Genomic DNA, 5,191 nt, shown 5'->3' on the forward strand with positions numbered 1-5,191 from the left:
GAATAGAGGCTTGTTCTCTACAATAATAAGATGTATAATAACTTTACCGCTTGGGTCTCATTTCAAACCAAGAGTTATTTGACAATAAATGCTTGACAAATTGGCAATAATAAGGATCCTTGTAATAATGAAAATTGAAAGAAACATAGCTTCAAACTATTTAATATAGTTTTTGAAATGCGGGCATTCTCTCTATAATTTTGCTAAGCTGGAACTTATGAATTCATGTCATGGTTTGTCCTTGATACGTTGTTGGTAACTTTCCCCTCCCACTCTGGATCCATAGCATTTTGTCCTTCACAGCCCCTTTATAGGTCAGATCCACTGTAATTCCTTCATTTTCGAAAGGAGCTGAACAAACAATGCCTTGCACAACATTTGCCATATCTCTTTAGTGATGGAGCCACTCTCTACAGACATCTCTTCTCTTCTCAAGGGGAATGGACAAACAATGTCGAGCGCCATGTTTATAACATGTTGTTCTACTGTAATAGAAGTGCAGACATGAAATGAGGAATCAATTCAAGAAACAAGGACATACTGGTCTGCTGCAATGGAAGGGTAAACCAAGATTGACAGGTACCACACTGGGAACAAAAGTTTATAACAGATATAGAAGTGACAATAAACAACAAGTTTTTCATGATTTACAATGCACAACATGATTTGGCTTTTTGCTATAAAATAGAAACAATCTGCAGCACTAAAATACACTCTCTTATGGGAAGTAGAACTCATAATGCTAACCTAACATGTACAAAACCGAGATCAACCATGTAATTTTACTACCTGCTAGATTATTATTTTTGTTTTCCCTGTCCAGCGAAGAGGAGTCAATGTTTGCAGTCACTGCCAACAATAGAGCTCTCCTCATATTCCTAAAAAAATGAAAAACAAACAAATAAAAATTTATGTATAAAGGCACACTCAAATAAGAGAATCTGAGGCAATATGCACCATGGCTTGTTCAGAGTGGAAATGTCGGACTAAATTTAGCCATGGAAAATATTCAAAAATTGGTGAGTATTGATAGCTAACTAATTAATGAAGGAATATCCCCGCTAAAATCAAGAGCGGTAAATTAGAATCTGGAAGTATATAAAAACACAGATTCTGCTTGGCAGAGTGTATCTAAATATGATATCAATAACTGGGGCTAAAGAAGGTAACCATGTAGAGTGTCACACCTAAGTGCATTTTTCTAATTACATCTCTAGTAACTGCTCACCATTCTATATTGTTGGACCTAGAAAAATTGCGACGAACCACTAATTCCTGCTAAAACTAACTATCATTCCGAGTGGTTGGTTGCAAACTCCAGCACAACTGATTCGGTGGACTCAAGCACATCTGGCTGGGAGTAAATCTCAGGAGCTTGAGCTTGTCGCGCCAAGGAAGAAGCAACATCCTAGTGGTTGGTGGATGTTGTAGTAGGCTCGCATGATGCTGAAGCACCACGTACAACACCTTCAGTTGCCGCTGGTACAGCAGGGAAGTTGGTACGAGCCAGTGCGCTATACGTTGCTCTGGCTACCTCGTCATAAGCACGGGCAGCATCCTCAGCAGTGGGGAACGTTCCCAACCAGAGTCTGCTCACCCGATTTGGCTCCCGAATTTCAACAACCCGCTTCCCCGCAAGTACGTTGCCTTACACCACGGAATCCAAATTGTGTATTCTCAGGTCCTCCTTTCCCCTGCATACAACCCTTCTTTGAACCCTTTGCAGGTGGCTTCCTCGCCCTCTCTGCACCCTCTTGATCATGCTCCAGTTGTTGGTTCACTTCTTTCCATCGCCTTATCGTTTCATAGACTGAATTAGGCCCATCACGTGATCTCCGAGGTTGCTTTTCCCTGTAGAACAAAGAGCAGAGCAGCAGTTAGTACCTTATATTCTCTTCAGATTTTTTTTCACCCAATATAAGAAAAAGGTACAATCAATAAAGAACACAAAACAATTGAAGCACCTAAACAGACCATCTCCATAGAAAATTTTTGTCCAATGACTAAACTGTTAGTAAATGTATACGAACAGACCATCCCCACAGGAACAGATGTACAACAATGGGACATATAAACTTCCTTGCGGACATACCATCTCCACAGAAAACGATACCATGTTAAATCTACTAATCTGATCCTAACCCTAAATGAGTTTAGTAACATGACAAAAAAAACAAGATGAAACCTGACTTCTAGACCCTGAGACTTGAAGACTGATAAATCAGAAAGGACATGGCAAAAACTATCCACTACAAAACTGTTTAACAATACGTAGAGTCAGTTTAGGTGAGATCACATCCTAAGAGAGTGGTACCATCAACCAACAGCAAGACAATGGTTCAATAGCAGCCACTGAGAAACCAACTATTAGAATGATAAGGCAAAATGGTCCAAAGGTTGGCTGGAACCCTTAGTACGAAACTGTTCAACAACACCTAGAGTCAGTTTAAATGAGATCACATCCACGAAGAGTGATACCATCAACCAACAGCAAGACAATGGTTCAATAGCAGCCACCATGAAACCAACTATTAGAATGATAAGGCAAAACGGTCAAAAGGTTGGCTGGAACTCTTAGTCATAGCTAACATGCTCTATAATAGATAGAGCAGCCAGACATAGAACGGTTACACACCGCAGAATCGATGCCACTGATGGCGCATCTCCCTTGGGGTTTTGTCGCGCCAAGAGTGCATATTCATTACAGGGATGATTACTGCTTCCTGCTAAAACACAAACAGTTATTCCTGCTGACTTTTCCAGATAAAAACGTAAGGGACCCATCTCAATTATAAATCATGCTTTTGTTTACAGGAGTGATCAAAGCAGCATACCTATTGGTTTGACGAGAACGTGACTCCGGGTACTTTCCTCTGCTCCACAAGTTCTAGTTACCTAAAAGAAAAGACAAACATGACAACACATGTTAGAGACTGGATAAACTAACAAACAAGACATATCATAGACTGGATAAACTAAAAAATTGACAAACAAGACATATCAGAGACTGGAGTAGATAATAAACTAACAAAACTGACAGACAAGACAACAATTTGACAACATGATGCAACAGCAGAACAAGTTACATAGGTCCAGCCAACTTAGTACCGACTGAAGTTACCAACTTCTATGCTAGGTGACATAAGCATCGCTCCTAATCCAGGAAACAAACAGACCCCAAGGGCAGGATACACATACAAACTGATGGTTTTGACTGAAGTTAACAACTTTCATCCTAGGGAGACATACACATGGTCCCATGCTCGTACAAACGTTCTATGGAGATGGTACTGAATGAATTTAAAAATGGAAATGATGCAGTCACTGCCAACAATAGAGCTCTCTCCTCATATCCCTAAAAAGATGAAAAACAAACAAATCAAAATTGATGTATAAAAGCACACTCAAATATGTAAATCTGAGGCAATATGCACCATGGCTTGATTGGAGTGCAAACCAACAAGAGAAGAAGAGAAAGGCCAGAACCTGCAAGCTCAAGAAGCAGAGCATGTCGTTGAGGCAAGGAATGAGAGAAATCGGAATCGCTCGGTCGTGTCATCTCGGAAGGCGACGACCATAGGCATACCCTCTTCCACCCCGCGTCTTCACTCGCTTCCACTGCATCCAACCTGCGCTGTCACCCTCTTCCTCGGGCGGCTCTCATGGCTTCCAGTTCCAGTTGTTCGATCCTAGAGCAATAGAGTAAATATCGACAATGCTTCATTACCATTATAGAGTTTCTCTCCTACAAATTCATATGAAACATAGTGTGCACAGAAGCAACAAATACAGATCAGCTCCATATATTTGAATGGACACATGCGAAGTATTCCACGGCTTTCTATATGAAATCTAGACCATTCTTGCTTCCAAGGTTAGAGCATTACTTGTCCTGTTTCTGGCATAAAACAATCTATGACTTTCAAAAAAAACAGAAACAAACTGAATTCCTGCAGCTGAACACCACGACATAAAATGCAGTAATGCCTTGTCTCATTCACTGAGTACTATAGTTGAACAAATTACATGTGAACCTCACGGAAATAACAATGCACTATAAAGGACAGGAGAAACTTGAGGCCTAGATTGTGTTCAGCTCACCTTGTAGCACAGGAAGGACTCATCTGGACAATACACCTAACGATTGAATTACTTTTTATTCTTCCCACACTTCAGGTGCCTGCAAAAACGTCAAAGCACACACCAAAGAAAATTCTATATGAGAACATTGAAAAATGGCTATGGTACAGGTTAGCAAGTAATCCTACGCATAACTGAGGAACTTAAAGAAAATTAGATTCAGAAAAAGGGAAGGGAATATGCAAACCTCATGCAGGTTGCTCTCCTTGTCGAGTTGTGGAGCACCTCGGTAAGATTATGGAGGAAAAGGTTTCCAATCCTCGCGTTCCTGTAGCCCGCGCCCTCATCTATGATGTGAAGAGGAGAGACCAGTTGCTTCTGCCGCCGACATCATCTCTCTCTACTCAGCACCACCGCCATCTTCGCCGCCATCTCTCTTTGCCCAGCGCCGCCGTCCCCATCACTCTCTGCCGAACGCCGCAGGCTAGACCGTCGCTTTCCTCTCCTCTCCCGAGTTCGCCACGGGTTTCTGCCGCTACAAATTGAACTGGCCGCCATCATGGAGCAGCGACGGGAGCCCGCCCACATCCTCCGCTCCACCAACACCTGCTGCGCCTCCACCCCGATGCGGCTGCCACCATGGGGCCTACGTGACGGGAGATGGTCTACTGTGATGAGGAACGAGAGAGGAGGGAGGAAGAGGGAGGAGGGAGGAGGGAGGAGGCCGGAGGCGCGGGGAAGGAGAGGAGGCGGCAGAGGAGAGTGGGGAGAAAGGGGGGCGGCGGCATGGGGGGATAGGAGTGAGCGGGGAGGAGAACGAGGTGGAGTGGGCACGGGCTCGACAAGAAAAGGGTTGGTGGCTAGGGTTTCGACTCGCGCGCGCATGCCGTGCGACTGCCCACGCCCGAAAAGCTGGCACCCAGCCAATCGGATCCAGCCCGAGCCCACAGGTCATACCCCGTCCAGATTTCACCACGCGGTGAAAATGAGACACATCAATTCCCAGCGAGGATTCAACGGCTAGCAGTGGAAAAAAGACCACACTGACCCAAATCGAACGACTAACGAAGGTTCACAACGGGGGAGCTTCCTACGAGCGAGTTGGCTAGCT

The 5,191-nt window shown here is 43.8% G+C and overlaps 1 pseudogene; it reads right to left on the reverse strand.

Moving 5' to 3' along the window:
* Nucleotides 1-1,077: 1,077 nt before the first annotated feature.
* LOC123047189 (dehydration-responsive element-binding protein 2B-like) lies at nucleotides 1,078-4,914 on the reverse strand (annotated as a pseudogene).
* Nucleotides 4,915-5,191: the final 277 nt, after the last annotated feature.

The sequence above is a fragment of the Triticum aestivum genome, chromosome 2B (genome assembly GCF_018294505.1).
Source record: "Triticum aestivum cultivar Chinese Spring chromosome 2B, IWGSC CS RefSeq v2.1, whole genome shotgun sequence".
Lineage (NCBI taxonomy): Eukaryota > Viridiplantae > Streptophyta > Magnoliopsida > Poales > Poaceae > Triticum > Triticum aestivum.